Raw genomic sequence first — 18818 nt, 5'->3', positions numbered from 1 at the left:
GTAAGACACACCGCAACAGAACGCAACTATCCTCTGCACCGTCATCCCCAGAGCAGAGAGAAGTCACCGTCAGAGACCTGCAAGAAAAACGAGCCCTGAGAAGGTCCAAAGCCCAGGCCAGAGGACCCCTTTTCAGAGGAGTAGTGGAGGATTTTAATCTGAGAAGTGGATACGGATTCATTGTAGCACCTGGTATCAAAGAAGGGATATTTGTCAACAGAAGAGATGTGAGAGCTCATCTGCCTCGAGGACACCCTGGCAGAAACTTAAAGATGGGAGACTCCGTACAATTTACCCTGCATCAAGGCGAAAGAGGCTGGTACGCGCTAGATGTAGTGCCATGTCCCAAAGAAGAAAGGAAAGACAGCCATAAAGAAAGAAAAGACAAAGGACCTACTGACGAGACAACTACAGATGAGGAAAAAGGTCAAGAAAGCAACAGGTGCCGCAGCCCTACAGGCCCAAGCCCTGGTGAAGAGGAATCTGCATAAGTTCAAGTAAAGTAAGCAAGTTTTGACCAGTTGGAAAGTTTGTTTTGCAACGTTTTAAAAGTTCAAGTATGTGCCCACATAAACTCATGTGAGAAATGAACCTTAAGGCTATGAACTGGCTATAGCCACAAACTCTCGCAGTGTAAATAGTTACACCAGAGGGCACCACCACCACCAGAGTCAGCCTGTTTAGGGGCTTGGCTCGTCTGCAACCAGGAGGAGCCCGTCCGTATATAGGGCCTTGGCTCGCCTGCGACCAGAGAGCATGCCTGTTTATGGGGCCTGGCTCTCCACCACAAAGAGGGTACCTGGTCAGCACCAACTGTGGAGGCCGCCTCTGCATCCTGCCAGAAGAGGCTGAAGGCGCGGATCCACCAGGCCAGGTATACCCTGAAACCACCAGCCCATGAAAGCCGCCTCTACATCCTGCCAGAAGTGGCTGAAGTCGCGGCCAACGTGAAAGGGTTTTGGGTGGGTTAACGGACTTGTGGGTGGAGGGTGGTGAGGTATGGTACCTGGTGCTTTTAAAAATGTTTTACATGTTTTAATGTTTTATGCATTTTAAAATGTTGTCTTGCAGCCCGAGGACGTGCTGGTGATAACTAAGGGGGAATGTGGCGCCCCTGACCTGGTCAGGCACCACTGAGTACTGCACCCATGCTGGGGACAGTACAATACAGGTAATCCAGAAGGCTGACTGGGGTGTGGAACACAGGCGCATAGTGATCAGGTCTCACACATGTACCCATGAGAGGACCCCTGGGGATCCCAGGAGGGGGAAAAGCCTTCACCTTCACTGGAATAGTGGAGGGGGCCAAAAGCCTCCATCTCCTCTCAAGGGGTGTGGTAAGAGAGTCTGGTTGCTAAGTGGCGTAGGCAAGAACAGGAGAGGAGGAGCAGTGAGTCAGTTAGAGGAGAACTCCAGAGGGCTCAGTGAGGAGCAGACCTGTGGGGTTGATGCTGTCTAACAGCGGCCGCGCAGTGGCTACTGACGGGGGAGAACGGTCAACTAGGAGTGCTGCCTGAAAGCCAGCTTCAGCTAGAGAGAAAGCACGGAGTGGGAAGTAAGGAGACTGCTAGAGAGCACCAGGCCCAACCGGGCGGCAGATCCCGAAGCGAAGATAGATCCAGCTTTCTTCTGCTAAACCTGCCGGTGTGGGGCTCTCAAAGCCCACACCACAACACCACAAAAGCCGCAGCCACGTAACCGCAGTGAGGGCCCATAGGTCACAGGAGGCAAGAAGCTGGAGTGGCCTGGTCCGGGGAACAAGCAAACGGCAAACAAAAGGGGGAGAGAGGCTGCAGCATCTTCCCTGGGCGACCCCCATAGGGACTAAAAGTCGGGGTCACCCCAAACCACCAAGGGCTAAGGAAGGCGAGTCAGTAGTCACCCTCATAAAGTCAGCCTGAAGGATACCTGGTTCCCACCTGGTTCATCTCAGCTACGCCCGGGCTACTCACCCTGCCATCAAATGTGAGTAAAGCCCTTGAAAGACAATTCTGCCTGTGTGGAGTTATTCTGCGCCTTGTGGTACTACAAACCTACACCGGGCCCTGGGGCTTGCCTCACTCTCAGGAGGCTATTCCAACTAACTGCACACACCATCAGCCCCAGGCGTCCCCTAACCTGCAGTGGCGGTCCCCACTGACCGCAATACTGAGAGTGGCGTCACGATCAAAACTGAAGATTCCCTACCTGTGACCAGAACCAGCTACGTGGAGTCCCTGAAGGTATGCACCGATACAGCACCGGCGGGGCTTCACAGTTCCAAAGCACATGAAGAGAATAAATATGTTTATAACAAAACGTATAATTGCAATAGTTTTCTGGGAGAAATACTGTACTTCATTTTTGGAACAATTTCAGGGGTACCAGCACGTTGTCCATGATTAATTGTAATTTATAATTATTTGAAATAGTAGTTACATAGTAATATAGGTTGAAATAGACATATGTCCATAGAGTTCAACCTTTCCCCACAGCAAGTAGCTATTTTACTATAAGTGGCTGGAAATACCAAATGCATGTGTGTGTTCTAAGGAAATCAGAACTGGTAGTTTCTCAGCTACAAAACAGTCTTATCTTCAAATGTACTTTACCAACGTTTATATAAGTATCCAGGTGATAAAATGTCCTTACGGCCTCTTTCACACGTACGTGCCTCCGGTACGTGTTTGGCAGTTTTCTCACATAGTGGAGACACGTACACACATAGACCTATGGATTCCTATGGATTTGGACACACGTATTTTGGCATGGAACGTGTGTCTGTTCCGTACTTACATGTGTCCGTGCGCTCCACACGCCGACATGTCCGTTTTCTCTCCGGCATCACGGGTGTCACACGTAATGCACACGGACCACACAGATGTGTTCCGTGTGACGCGCATCGGAGAAAAGACATGTGTCTGTGTGAAAAAAAACCAAAACTTTACTCACCTTCTCCAGCCCTCCTGTCTCTGCCGCTGCTGTCACTTGCTGCCGACCGCCGTTCATTGAAAATTCACTTCACTGCGGCCGAAAGCAGCAGCAGCGGGGAGTCGGCAGGACCGGAGACTGAAGATCAGCACCACGGACAGCAACGCCAGGGACAGGTGAGTTGAAAGTTCCCGTTCTCCGTGTGTTATCACAGATAACACACGGAGAACACACGTAGCCCATAAACACGGCTCACGGAGGGCAAAACGCACCTTTGACACGTCCGTGAAAAAACGTGAGTGGTTTTTCACGGATGTGTTAGAGAGGCCTAAAGGGGTTTTCCAGTCTTAAGCTACAAGTGTGTAGTCATTGCATATGATTGTAGACTTGTGAATTCTCACATCATGCGCAGTGAGGATTCTTTGGTGCGGCAGCGGGGGTTCATGTGATCGCAGGTATGCGATATGTAGTACAGTGGAACCTGGGATTAAGAGTAACTTGGTTTCAGACCATTTTGCAAGACAAGTAAAGCTTTTTCCAAATTTGTAACTTGGTTTAAGAGCAAATACTCATTGTGCACACTTCTGGTTCTGTCCTTTCACCGTGCTCTGACCCGCTCTGGAGGTAACTTTCTGTACATATGTACTGTATACTGTATACCATTGTACAGTACAATATATACTTTATAGCATGTCCATCAATTTGCATTTGTGGATACAGTATTGTGCTTTATTTCTGTTAACCAGTGCAGCACATTGCTTGTACTGTAATCTACTTTCTTGTGCAGTATTCCTACCCCACATTTGGCTTAGTTCTGCCCTTATTTTGGGGAGAAAAGATTTGGGGTTTTTTTTTGTGTGTATTGTAGTAGAATAAAGGTTGTCATATGTATACATCATATTTTCTCTCTATATTGTACCTTTTGCACACCAACAATTTTATTGTAAGCTAACGTACAGTTTAATTTGCTTTATATACTTTTTACTGTACAGTATCTTGTGTTAGTGCACTGTAATAATTTTATATGAATACAGTACATTATTTTGTGTTAATGTAATAATTTTGTATAAATACAGTAAATATTTTTGGATTGTTGAATGAATTTTCTGCGTTTCAATTATTTCCAACGGGAAAATTTGCTTTGATATAAGAGTAACTTGGTTTAAGAGCACACTCCCAGAATCAATTATGCTCGTAATCCAAGGTTCCACTGTACTTGCAGGCTATATGCAAGTGTATTGAATATATGCAGAACAACAGGTTGATGCATCTAAATGAGCATTATTAGGAGGCTGCTAGCCACTCTGCTTGATGAGGAGTTGTATAGAGGAAAGTAAAATACAAAGACTAAATTTATGTCCTGTTTGGCACAGCTAGCACTGAAATACAAGCCCAGCGGTGCGTCACTCAGGGCAGAGTGTGGGAGAATAGCATGGAGAATAGTCAGTTCTGCAGCACCGTCCAGATGATTATTCGTAAGCAGTGAACAGTAGTTCTATAACTTTACTCTGCCCCTCCTAGTAAAGCTGGCAGTGTCAATAGGTCTCCAAAATATTAACAAGCCCTGTAGCTGCCTAAAGGTTCTATTTCATCTGGTTGTCCAGCACTGAAACATATAATTTTCAGCCTTGGATGGTTTTAAAATAATAAATGGAGGCGTACTCCGCTTCCAGCGCCCTTAAGGATCCAGTGCTTGCCATTCCGGTGGCCTGTTCCATGTGGAAGTCACAGGAACGCTGCAGCCTATAATTAGTTGGTTGTAGTGATCCTGTGACTTCCAAACGCACTAACATTTTGAGCAACCCATGATAGATCTGCGGGGCGCTGGAAGATGATTATGCCTCTAACCCTTCATGCTTGGGGGAAAAAAAAACATAAATAAAATTTTTTTTTATGTATAATCTTTCTTTATTGAGTAGAAGAAAGAAAAAAAAATAAAGAAGCATAGAAAAAACATACAAGCATCCAAGGTTATAGATAGATCATTGCGTATGATACCACAGTTTGGATAACATTTCTATAACATATTTCCACTAATGACTTAAAATCATTCGAACACTGTTTCAGTTCTTACGTTCCGCCCTTTCTGTATCACATACTAGAGACTGCTGTCTGCTTATTTAATGAGAGAAAAAAAAAACAACAAAAAACCTATCCTATCCTGCATATTTTATAACATATTCCTCATGTCCTTTGTTTCCTCTCTTCATTGGCGAGAACTTGATAACTAAACTTCCCGTACAACCTTGAACCATATCCTAGCTCTACTCATTGTCTCTTTATCAGTGAATTTAAAAGAAATAATAAAAAAAACGAAAGAGATGAGAAAAGAAGGGAAATAAGTAGTCATGCATGAAATAGAAAAGAAAGCTGAAGAAACTAGGAAGGAGAAGGGGGGGGCATTTTAAGGGTTAGGAGGGAGGGGGGGGGGGCGCAAACAGGTCTATCATAGCCCTTCTACTATCTCTGCTCGAACTGCACCTTCAAAATAACGTATGGTAATCGTCTGAACTTTTAAATATTATCCATGGCGTCCAAATTCTCAGGTATCTTTCAGTGTGTCCCTCTGCGTCTGCCACTAGTTCCTCCATATGATGTATGTGCTCAAATTCCTGTGTCCATTCCCTCAAGGACGGGGCCTCCTGTGTTCTCCAAAGTCTTGGAATCACTGCTCTTGCTGCTACCTGACAAAACCGCAGTATATCCCCTTTTTGAGCTTTAATTGACCCGGGGAGCATTGACATCAAGGCTATTTGTGGGGTCTGTGGTGTTCCTCTCCCTGTTATTTTTGTATATGTTTGAAAGATTGCCTCCCAGAATGACTTGACTTTAGCACAGTCCCACCATATATGTATCATTGTACCCTTTATCGTTCCACATCACCAACACATCTCGGAGACCGAAGGAAAAATTCTGTGTAGCCTCACCGGATACTGATACCATCTTGTTAGGATCTTATAATTCTTCTCTTTGGTGTACCCAGCAATCGACATTTTATGTGTAAATATATAAGCTTTCTGTTTTTCTGTGTCTGTGAATGTCGTTTCCATTTCTTCCTCCCACTTGGTCATATATGAGGGATCCGAGCCCGCAGAGGGATCCGCCTGTCCTATCATCTTATATATAAGTGACATCAAATGCGTGGGTATAGTATCCTGCATAAATAATTTCTCGAAGGGTAAGGCCATGCCCTCTGATATTCCATCCATTCCTTGTGTCTTAGAGTTAACAAATGAATAGAGTTGTCTATATTCTATCCAGGATAATGTCTGGGGAGGTTCCATGGTTTGCATATCCTCAAAGGATCTTAATTTAGACCCCCTAAGGGTATGATAAATCCTACCATCCTGTTGTGCTCTCCATCGTAGAAATTTGGCCCAACCGACTCCCGGGGGGAATTCTGGATTGGATATAATAGGAGCAAGGAGAAAGGGGCAACCCACCAATCTGCCATTCTGTTTAACCTGATCCCGTGTCCTCAGTGTAGCCTTAATAAAAAGACTTGCCGCAGACAGTCTCACCCCTTCCCTGGACCCAACCCATGGTAGATATTTTAGTGGAATAGATGAGCTTTCCTGTTCAAGTTTGACCCATTTCTTATTCTGGTCGTTAAAATGCCAGTCAAACATTCGAACCATCAGTGCCGCCCGGTGATATCTGCGCACGTCTGGGAGTCCTGCGCCCCCTGCAGTGATATGCCTAGTAAGTGTGTGATATTTTATTCTAGCCCGAGTGTCCCCATATAAATTGAGTTAGGGCAGACCTGAGTGTCCGAAAAAACCCGGTAGAGGGGAGAAGCGGGACTGCTTGAAATATATATAAAAACCGTGGAAGGATGTCCATTTTAAATGTGTTTATACGGCCAAACCAGGACAAGGGTTTTTTATGATATGCCCTAAGCTCTTTGATTGTTCGTGTCAATAGCGGTAAATAGTTCTTTGAATACAATAATTCCAGATCTGCAGGGACATTGATGCCTAGGTATTTCAGAGTCTGGGATTGCCATTTAAATGGGAAGTTACTTTGAGCTAATGAAACCTCTTGAGGCTGCAGTGTGACGTTTAAAGCTTCAGTTTTTGAACAGTTAACTTTGAAATTACTTAAGTCCCCAAATCTCTCAAACTCCGCTATCAAAGAGGGGAAAGATATATGTGGCTGAGACACGTATATCAACAAGTCGTCCGCATATAGCGCCGTCTTGTATGTTTTCCCCCCTACGTCTATACCGTGCACATTGGGATTTCTCCTGATTGCGTTGGCAAGATGTTCCATTGTAATTACATATAATAGCGGAGAAAGAGGGCACCCCTGCCTTGTTCCATTTCTGATTTGTATAGACTGTGATAAGGAGCCATTTGCCTTTATCCTAGCCGATGGACATGTATAAAGGGCCAATACTTTATTCAAAAAGCCAGGGCCTATCCCTATTTGTTTTAATGCCGCCCTCAAGAAGTCCCACTGTACTCGATCAAACACTTTTTCTGCGTCTACTGATAGTATTCCCAGGGGCTGATTCGTGCTTTTAGCGTGGGCTATAAGCAGTAAAGTTTTATTGACATTGTCCCGCGCCTCCCTACCCTGTATGAATCCTACTTGGTCTGTATCAATGATGGAGGGGAGAAGGGGAGCCAGGCTGTTAGCCAAGATCTTGGAGAATAACTTTATATCTACATTGAGTAAAGATATTGGTCTGTAATTAGACACTAGCATGGGGTCTTTGCCAGGTTTCGGAAGGACCGTGACATGTGCCTCCAGTGACTGAGCCGCAAAGGGAGTCTCTGTTGAGATTGCATTAAAGACCTTAGTCAGAAATGGGGTAAGCAATTCCGAAATGTTCTATAAAATGTAGGAGAAAATCCGTCCGGGCCCGGACTCTTCCCATTTGGGGTATTCCTAATTGCTTCTCCCACTTCCTCCTCTGAGAACCGGTTTTCCAGTTGTTGCACTTCCTCATTTTTCAGAGTTGGCAAAGCCGTGTCCATCATATATCCCTTAATGCGCTCAGTCAAAGCCTGTGACGACATGCCAGAGAACCTCCCTTGGATGTTATACAGTTCCGAGTAGAAACCCCTCAATTCTTCCAAGACCTCCGCCGGGTTGCTCGCTTCCCCTCCTCCCCGTTTTCGCAAGCTAGGTATAAATGTTGTAAGATTGCGGGGATGTAGAAGATTGGACAAGGATCTGCCGCATTTGTTAGAATGCTGATAGAGGAAGCGCTTATAATGGTTCCGGTATCGGAGAAATCTTTCATTCAGCACTGCCCTAAGTTCCTCTCTGTATTTTGTGAGTTCTGCTAGTGTTACCCTCAACTGCCTATTTTTGTGTGCTGTTTCCAACTTATGAATCCTGTCCAACAGTTCTTTTATGCGGATATTCCTTATTTTTTTGGTACGCGCCCCATGCTTTATCAGCACCACTCTTATGACACAGTTGAACGCCTCCCACTGTAGGGGCATCGAAGTGGAGTCCGTTTCGTGAGAGGACATGAAGACCCCAACCGTCTCCCTGATGTCAGTCATACAGATTACATCTTTGAGCAAGTTATCGTTGAGTCTCCATGTCCACTCCCGCTTCCTCCCATCCGGGGGAACAAAGGCCAAAAAGACCGGGGCGTGATCGGACCAAACTATACTACCGATCGTGGGATTCGGTCTCCAGGCCAAAACACACTGACTCACTAAAAATAGATCTATGCAGCTGTACGAATCATGAGGGGTGGAATAAAAGGTGTAGTCCCTACTCGTAGGATGCATGCTGCGCCACACGTCGTTAAGGTGCATCTGATGTATATCCCGCTTCAAAGAAGTCAATCTTTTTATGGAAATGTTGCTCCTTCCAGTCGAGGTATCTACTAAGGGATTCAAAGACAGATTAAAATCTCCCCCAGAATCATTATTCCCTCTGCGAACTCGGATAGAACTTTTAGGAAGGCCCTGCATGTCTGTGTCTGTCCCGTATTAGGGGCATACCATCCTGCCACCGTATACACTGCATCATATATCCGTAGTTTAACTATTATGTATCTGCCTTCTGCATCCTGTTTCGTGTCTAGAATAGAATGAGGCAGATTTCTGTGTATGGCCAGCGATACCCCCCTTGACCGGGATTCAGTATTGGCGCTGTGGAACCATGTTACATAGTTGCGATCTCTCAAGTTTGGGACATGGCCCACTTTAAAATGTGTTTCTTGAAGGAGCAATATATGGACTTTCTGTTTGTGCATTTCAGCTAGTATTTGGGTCCTTTTTTGTGGCGTATTGAAGCCCTTTGTGTTGAAAGATCCAAATTTTAGTTCCGCCATGTCTATTTTTAGCTGTTAAACAAACAAGGGAAGGACACGAATGGACGGGGAAAACTGTCAGAGAAGGGTTAGATCAAGTGTGATTTTTAACAGATTTATAGCAAAAGATATAGGAAAGCCCAGAAATAAAGGAAGGAAAAGTAAATGGATATAGAAGTAAAACAGAGGAAGAGAAAAACCAAGAGAGAGAGAGAACAAAAAAAAAAAAATTTGTTCTCAAGTGTAGGAAGGTGGTGATGGACTAAGGCACCAGCAACTATGTCCTGATGTCCCAACCCACCTACTTTGTTGGGGGAGGCTATATCTAACTATACCTTGTCCAGCACGGTATAGCACCCCCTCAAGTGCAGTAGACTTTCCAGGGAGAGTTGCTCCCCGCCGGCGCGGATCTGCATCCTCTATCTATACATAAATTTCCCATCTGTATTAACTGTGTTAGTCCATAAACGATTTGGGACTTGGTCCAACATATATTACTATGTCTCTACTCCATATACCTCTCTGTCTCCCCCATACTATATCATAAACAATATCCTGATATTATTCCCTTTTCATATCAGAACCCCTATTTTCAGCTTGACTTTAACTATAACTATAACAATGAGTCATCTTCCAAACTTCAACCAAACTGTCCTGTTCATGTGTTGTCTTTAGTAAAACTCAAAATTCTCTTTTTCCGCTTAGTGAGACTCCATATTCAGCCGAGATCCATAGGCGCCTCTCTTCGCCTTCTCTGGGGGGCTTCTCTAGGTGGATCCACTCCGGGAGCCCCCGGAGGTAGGAATGGCCAGTCCCGAATCGTCACTGATGGAATTTGGAGGGCTGCGGTGAACGCAGGTATGCCCCCTGGGTGACTGAGGACGTGCATCCTTCCCGTCCTCCGGACTTTCAGGCGGAAAAGGAAGCCCCAAGTGTACTGTATGTTCTGTTGGCGTAATATGTCCAATAAGGGTCTCAAAGCCTTTCTCTTCTGTAGAGTCCACTTGGACAGGTCGGACAGAATTAGGATCTTTTGCCCTTTAAAGGAGATATTGTCAAGTTTCCGTGCTTGGGCCATAATATTATCTTTCAACTTATACTTGTGTACTTTGCATATGACGTTTCTGGGGAACTCTGGATCCATTGCTTTCGGGCCCAGTGCTCTATGAGCCCTGTCTAGCTCCAGTGGAGAATCTATGGGTACATGCAGTATGTCATTGAAAATGTGGCATAAAGTCTCATCCAGGGCTGTATGTTCAACCGACTCAGGAATGCCGCGTACTCTATTATGCCGGTTTCTGTTTTCTGCATCATCTAGCATTTCTGCCAAGTACTGAAGTTGTATATTATGAGATGCATATCCAGCCTCCTGTTCTGTTGCCTTTACTGACAGTGCCTGTACTGTGGATTCTGCTGTTGTGACTCTTTCCCCCAGCTGTTGTACTTCATCTTTGAGTCCAGATAGTTCAGCCTTATATGAATTCTCTAGTCTGGATATATACTGCTCCATATCCTTTTTTGTGGGGATGTTTTTAATATGTGAACTCAGTTCCCCAATGGTCCGCCATAGTTGGCTAATATCTTGGCCCACCTGCACCCCTTCCTGACTATTGGTTTGTGGCATGTCAGTGTTTGGGGATTTACCAGGGGCTGGGAAGGTAACTGTTGTTGTATTTGGCTGCAGCATAATATGTGTCTGAGCTTGGGTGCCTGCTGCATGCTCTGTTCTGCTCCCTGCTTTAGCCCCCTCTTCTCCTGCGCACTCTGACCGCTTCTCCTCGGGCATTAGTCGGTGCCCTCCCACACTGCCTGTCTGCCCGCTTGGCTCCGGCGTCTCGGCGCCATTTTGCTCTTCCAGCGCGGCCGCCCCACTTGCTCTATCATCCTTGGGCTGGCCTGCACTCACCGCTCCCCAAGCTGCCTCCACCTTCTCCGCTGCCTCCGCCGCCCACGTCACCCGCTCAGCTTCCTCCATCTCTGCAGCCGCCGCCATCTCTCTGCAGGAGGCGCGGCTGCTTCTGGTGGTTATTGCAGCGTCGGCCATCTTGGGATCGGGCCCTGCTGGCGCTGTCCACACCATATACCGGCGAATGCTCTGACCTGGGGTGCTTGCACGGGATGAGGTGAGCTGGGGGTCTTCCTTCTGTTGCCCATTCGTTTCTTTAGGGATCCTGAATTGTTGCTCTGGCTTGATGAATCCCCGCGTCGGCTGAGGAGCTGAGGTATCACACGTCTCTATCCCTCCATGGCCAGGCCACGCCCCCCTAAAAAATTTTTTTAGATACACACACACACACACACACACACACACACACACAGTGTGTCCACCCATATCCTGTCCACCACCATTGACTTGAGAACAGCGGCAGCTATAGGCATAGAAGTGGTGTCTAGGTATAGTAAAGTATTTATGCGCTGCGCAATGAAACCACATATAGTGCCACCTGGTGGAAAACGGAGTTAGCATTTTTATCTCAAAAAGGAACGAGAGAGAAAAAAAAGGGAATTACAAAGTTGTAGGGCATCATCAATTCAATAACAATCAACACCTTGCATACAGAAATGCTATGATTGGAACGTGTAAAACTCACAAGGCTGCGGATGTGAAGCGATACCTCATGGAGACCTTCCTACAAGTCATTGGGTATGGTGGCTGTGTGGAGTGGCCTCCACGCTCACCTGACCTGACCCCATTGGACTACTTTCTGTGAGATCACATCAAACAGCAGTTGTATGCGACCCCTCCACCAACATTGCAGGACAAACGACGACGTATCACAAATGCTTGTGCAAACGTGTCACCTACCACATTGCAAACGTGCAGCAAGATACAGTATGCTGTCCAGAGTCCAGATGTGCATTGCAGCGGACGGTGGCCACTTTGAGCATCGAAGTTAAATGAGCGCCATATGCGTGACCAGCATTCAATGTTTTTTTTTTGGGGGGGGGGGGTCATGGGTTTCATATCATAGCATTTCTGTATGCAAGATGTCTATTGAATTGATGCCCTATAAATTTTTAATTTACTTTTTTTCTCTCTCGTTCCATTTTCGAGATAAAAATGCTAACTCCGTTGTTTTCCACCAGGTGGCGCTATAGGTGGTTTCATTGCCTAGCGCATGGCTACTTTACTATACCTAGACACCACTTCTATGCCTATAGCTGCCACTGTTCTCAAGTTAATGGCGGTGGACAGGATATGGGTGGACACACTGTATACAGTTAGGTCCAGAAATATTTGGACAGTGACACAATTTTCGCGAGTTGGGCTCTACATGCCACCACATTGGATTTGAAATGAAACCTCTACAACAGAATTCAAGTGCAGATTGTAACGTTTAATTTGAAGGTTTGAACAAAAATATCTGATAGAAATTGTAGGAATTGTACACATTTCTTTACAAACACTCCACATTTTAGGAGGTCAAAAGTAATTGGACAAATAAACCAAACCCAAACAAAATATTTTTATTTTCAATATTTTGTTGCAAATCCTTTGGAGGCAATCACTGCCTTAAGTCTGGAACCCATGGACATCACCAAACGCTGGGTTTCCTCCTTCTTAATGCTTTGCCAGGCCTTTACAGCCGCAGCCTTCAGGTCTTGCTTGTTTGTGGGTCTTTCCGTCTTAAGTCTGGATTTGAGCAAGTGAAATGCATGCTCAATTGGGTTAAGATCTGGTGATTGACTTGGCCATTGCAGAATGTTCCACTTTTTTGCACTCATGAACTCCTGGGTAGCTTTGGCTGTATACTTGGGGTCATTGTCCATCTGTACTATGAAGCACCGTCCGATCAACTTTGCGGCATTTGGCTGAATCTGGGTTGAAAGTATATCCCTGTACACTTCAGAATTCATCCGGCTACTCTTGTCTGCTGTTATGTCATCAATAAACACAAGTGACCCAGTGCCATTGAAAGCCATGCATGCCCATGCCATCACGTTGCCTCCACCATGTTTTACAGAGGATGTGGTGTGCCTTGGATCATGTGCCGTTCCCTTTCTTCTCCAAACTTTTTTCTTCCCATCATTCTGGTACAGGTTGATCTTTGTCTCATCTGTCCATAGAATACTTTTCCAGAACTGAGCCGGCTTCATCAGGTGTTTTTCAGCAAATTTAACTCTGGCCTGTCTATTTTTGGAATTGATGAATGGTTTGCATCTAGATGTGAACCCTTTGTATTTACTTTCATGGAGTCTTCTCTTTACTGTTGACTTAGAGACAGATACACCTACTTCACTGAGAGTGTTCTGGACTTCAGTTGATGTTGTGAACGGGTTCTTCTTCACCAAAGAAAGTATGCGGCGATCATCCACCACTGTTGTCATCCGTGGACGCCCAGGCCTTTTTGAGTTCCCAAGGTCACCAGTCAATTCCTTTTTTCTCAGAATGTACCCGACTGTTGATTTTGCTACTCCAAGCATGTCTGCTATCTCTCTGATGGATTTTTTCTTTTTTTTCAGCCTCAGGATGTTCTGCTTCACCTCAATTGAGAGTTCCTTAAACCGCATGTTGTCTGGTCACAGCAACAGCTTCCAAATGCAAAACCACACACCTGTAATCAACCCCAGACCTTTTAACTACTTCATTGATTACAGGTTAATGAGGGAGACGCCTTCAGAGTTAAATGCAGCCCTTAGAGTCCCTTGTCCAATTACTTTTGGTCCCTTGAAAAAGAGGAGGCTATGCATTACAGAGCTATGATTCCTAAACCCTTTCTCCGATTTGGATGTGAAAACTCTCATATTGCAGCTGGGAGTGTACACTTTCAGCCCATATTATATATATAATTGTATTTCTGAACATGTTTTTGTAAACAGCTAAAATAACAAAACTTGTGTCACTGTCCAAATATTTCTGGCCCTGACTGTATTACTGTTAGATAATTTTTTAATTTAAAAAAAAAAAAAAAAAGTAGTAGTGGTGGAAAGAAATGGCCTCAATAAAAAAAAAAAGGTTCCTAGAGATGGCTACAATATCGAAGGTAAGAATAATATGAAATAGAAATAACCTATAGTTCAGTCAGTCACAAGAGAGCATCACGCAGAGCGTGGGCGAACAAACATAAGGCCACGTGAACACGTTAAGTATTTGGGGAGTTTTTGTAAGTCAAAACCAGGAGTGGAACATTCAAGAGGAACAGTCAAGAGGAAAAGTATAATAGAAACACATCACCACTTCTGTATTTATCACCCACTCTTGGTTTTAGCTGCCCCTATGTGGCACCAATGAAACTCACAATCCTCGTGTCTCGAATTGCTGCCTCCCTGGGCATACGCAGTGCGCCGGTGAAGTCTGGAAGTAGAACATCGAGGCCAAGCATCACACATGTGACGTTTACAGTGACGGGGGATTGATAACATGATTAATCTGGGGAAATCAATGCCCCCACAACTAGTCACCCACTATTTACCAGAATGTGAGCGCAGTTTTAAAATGAAGTTTCTACAATTAATAAAACACAATAAGGGGCTTGTTGGACAGTAGATGTAGGGTGTATAAAGACATGGCAGTTTTGAGAGGCTCGGGCAGCGGATAGGTTTTTTTTTTTTAACAGTGTAATATACAGTATACCAGTGAATGAAGCATATTGGACAACACGGGCAAGGTACACTTTTATTAGGATGACTCAATAAGCACTTCATATCAAACAACTGGAAAATTCATTTGAATGAAGACAATATAGGCACATTATCAAATTTTTTTTTCATTGAAGAAAATTTTTTTGGTGAAGAAAAAAAAAAATAGGATAATTTAAAGATATTGTAATGTACAGATGTAGAACTAAAATCCAGAACTTTTTCGGAACCACATTTACAGGTAATTTTTCACCATTACATGCAGTATGCTGTACTAAATGTTCAGCAATAATACACACCAGCCAATCCAGCAGAAAGGCTTCAGTCTAAAAATATACAAACCGTGATTGTACAAGATCACATAATACTGATAAAATTCATGTGCTGGAGAACATTCATTGAGTCCTGCCGCTAGTAAAATCTAGAGTTTGTGCCCAGCAGCACTAATGGCCTCGCCTTTAATGATTTTTGGCTTGGAGTGCGTTCCTGCTGAAGAATTCATCAATATTTTTGTTTCGCAGTCATTTTATTATTTTACAAAATCTGAAAAAACAACATGATAAAACGTATACAAATTTTCATTTTGGAATGATTCACGAGTAGGCGAAAATCTAAAGATGTATAAGATATAAAAAATAATATTTACATAGTACATTGTATTTATATAGTACTTCATTAAATTCTTTCTAGGACAATGTTGGCCCAACAGTACATCCTGAGTTACTGGTAAACTTCTGGGAAAGGACCAGTAGATCTGAATACCGGGCCACTAAGCTGTTGTGTTCATAGGAGTGTGACCTCTGCATCCGCATGAGACCACGGTTCAGTATGTCGCTTACATTACCACTCGTAAAAAGCTGATTATCAACTTGTGTGGGGACATGTGCGTCTGAGCCAGTGTCATTATCTGGTATACATCTCCTGCCATCTTAATCTAGCACAGTACAAGGCAGGAGCAGCATGGTCATGTATGGAGCAAGGCACTGGCGGACAGACAGAAAAGGGCCCTTGCACAATAATATATGGGCCCATTGCAGCCCAAGAACTCATCAAAATGCACAATGCCACCTGCCTTTGGAGGTAGCTTAGGCTGCTCTCATATCAGCGATCAGTGTTATTTAGTCGGAAAGCTGGATCCGGCACAAATGCGTTACAGTTCAATGAAATCGTGGCAAGGTAAGGTCACATGCGACCTTATCTTGTTGGGATTCTACTGAACTGTATCGCATTTGTGCTGGATCCAGCTTTCCGGCAAAATAACGCTGATGTGAGAGTAGCCTTACTTCTTGAGCCCCGATGCGGCTGCACCAATGATATGTCCGCCTCTGGAGCAGGTTATACCATGGAGCAAGAACAAATAAGGGATGCGGTTGTACAGGCACTGAGGCAAAAAACATCAGAAACAGCATCTTCTGTCCATGGTTTCCTAATACATGACCCAACACAGGCCCCACAAAAGGTAGAAGTATGGACACTGCTACCCTAGAAGGACAGGGGCCTGATAGTACAATGCTTTCGGATGAGATTTTTACATCTTGAGGTTACCAACACTAAATATATGCTCTCCTTCCCAGATAGTCTACTGCATCAGTTTATCACTAGATCTTATAGATCCTATACTGATGCTCCCCGACTTGTGATTGAGAGAGCCATGGTTTCTTGGTCCAAGGACAAGACCCTTACTACTACATTTCTTGTACCTAAACCTGTGTGCATCTTATTCTCTACTGTAACTCTGTCAAGGGTTAAAGAAGATGTCTCAAGAATTTTACCCCATTACTAAATCCTAATTATCTATTTAAAATAGCATAAGTATTAAAATACTTCCTCTGGTTTCCGTCACCGCTCCATTCCTTGGTTGAAATTGAGGAGGATGATGGTGATCAATGAGTATTTCAATATATTTACTCTATATCTCAGACCTATTTTGTAGGATTTAGAGAACAAAAATAGCTGAGCAGCACCTTCTTTGCTGCAATCAAACGTCGTGATGACATTATATTTGCACAGCAATGCAGTGACTACTTTCATAATGGCTATGTGTAGACATCTGCGGGCATGTAAAACATGGCATCAGAGTCGCTCAGGCTACACATGCAAACAGCAAAGTGCACATCTTAAGGAAGTCACAAGCACTCTTGATTTGTCTTTTTAAAGGGAATCTGTAACCAGGTTTTTGCTACCCCATCTAAAAGCATCTTATTATAATGCCAGAGACCCTGATTGCAGAAATGTGTCACTTATTGAGCTACTTGATATATTGATGAAATCATGTTTTTGCTGCTGTAGATCTAGCAGTTCTCTGAACAATGAGCTCTGTATAACCCCACCACACCACTGATTGACAGCTTTTTGCCCATATATATTATGCACAGAAAACTGCCATTCGGTGGTGGGGGCGGGTTATAGGGAGTTCATGAATATGGATGACTACCAGGTTACTAGTCCTCTAGTGATAATCTCCTGCTGATAAAAGTGATTTTATTAAAACTACAGCAACCAGTCCAATAAATGAAACATTACTGGATTCACGGTCTGTGTCTCTACATTATGCTGCTCTCAGATTGGATGGCAAAAACTTGCTGACAGATTCCCTTTAAAGGGAACCTGTCACGTGTAAAAATGCTATTAACCTGCAGATATGGGGTTAGTCTGAAAGATAATAGGGTTTGAAACCTGCCGATGCTTGGACATTGAACTCAGCTGCCAGGAGGGAGTTAACTTTAATCCTCCCGACAGTGCTTGGATTTAAGTCACAGGGGCAGTGCTGGCACGGGTTCAGTCGCCACTCTATGTATGGAGAGTGGCTGTAACTATGAACCCCGCACTGACTGACAACCCCTCAGCATTAGAACTAGCTGCTAGTCAGTGCAGGTGGTATGGTTACAGCCGCCGCTCTCCATACACAGAACGGTGACTAAACTTATGGCGGCACCGCCCTCTTGACTGAAACCGAACACTGGCGGGAGGATTATTAAAGTTAATTTCCTACTGCATCAAGGTCCAATGTGCAGGTGCCAGGCAGGTTCAGAATGCTAATAACCTGCAGATTAACCCCATATCTGCAGGTTAATAGTGTTTTTTACATGTGACAGGTTCTGTTTAAGCAAATACTCACTGAATAATTCTGGACCAGAAGTTCCCAGAACTCTGGCTTTTACAGCATAATCAAATTATTACGGAGTAGCGATGAGCGGACCCGTTGAAGTTTGGTTCAGTCAGCAGGACTTTAAATTAAGATCAGTTTGGGACCTGAACTTGACTTGAACCCCAATGGAAGTCACTAATTGAGCAGTTTGGGTCTCCGCCACATGCAGCCAGCCATAAACAGAGCACTTTCGGGACCGGTGTTTTACAACATCCGATCAGGCTATTACCCCCAGTGCGAGCTGATCAAATACTGCAAGCAGCTCCTATTGGGCTGAGAACTGAGCGTACCTGAACACAGCGTTGCTCGCAGTAGTGGTGTTCATACGTCATGCACCTGAACCCAAAATCATTTTTTTTCATAAAAAAAGTCCAAACACTGAACCTCGGATTCGCTCACCTCTATTAAGGAGGACTTTACCCAGAATTTTCACAAATTTTGCACCGTATCGCTGTCGTGGGTGGTTTGTGTGTTTCAAAACTTTTTGTACCTTGCATTACGAGGGGCATGGTTTCATTGTCAAGAGGTTTGTTATTATTTGCAAAGCTGTGTGACTTGAGATGCCATACAGTGGAACCTTTGTTTACGAGAACAATTCGTTCTGGGAGTGTGCTTGTAAACCAAATTACTCATCTAGCAAAGCAAAATTTCCCATAGGAAATAATGGAAGCTCAGACAATTCATTCCACAATTTGTTCAATGTCCCATCCTGGTCCCCTACTATTGTGCCATTCCATACACACGCAAACACACACATTATTCTCACATTACCTTCCGTTCCCTCGCCGGCCTCCTGGTTCTTGTAGTTCGCCGGTACAGGATGTGTATCGGGTAACCATCGCGACCGATGCCGGAGCTTCCGCTGCCAGAGCATTGAGGTCAAAGGCAGGAACCACTTGC

This window comes from Anomaloglossus baeobatrachus, chromosome 4 (genome assembly GCF_048569485.1).
Source record: "Anomaloglossus baeobatrachus isolate aAnoBae1 chromosome 4, aAnoBae1.hap1, whole genome shotgun sequence".
In the NCBI taxonomy this organism is placed as follows: domain Eukaryota; kingdom Metazoa; phylum Chordata; class Amphibia; order Anura; family Aromobatidae; genus Anomaloglossus; species Anomaloglossus baeobatrachus.
This window is presented reverse-complemented; position numbering follows the sequence as displayed.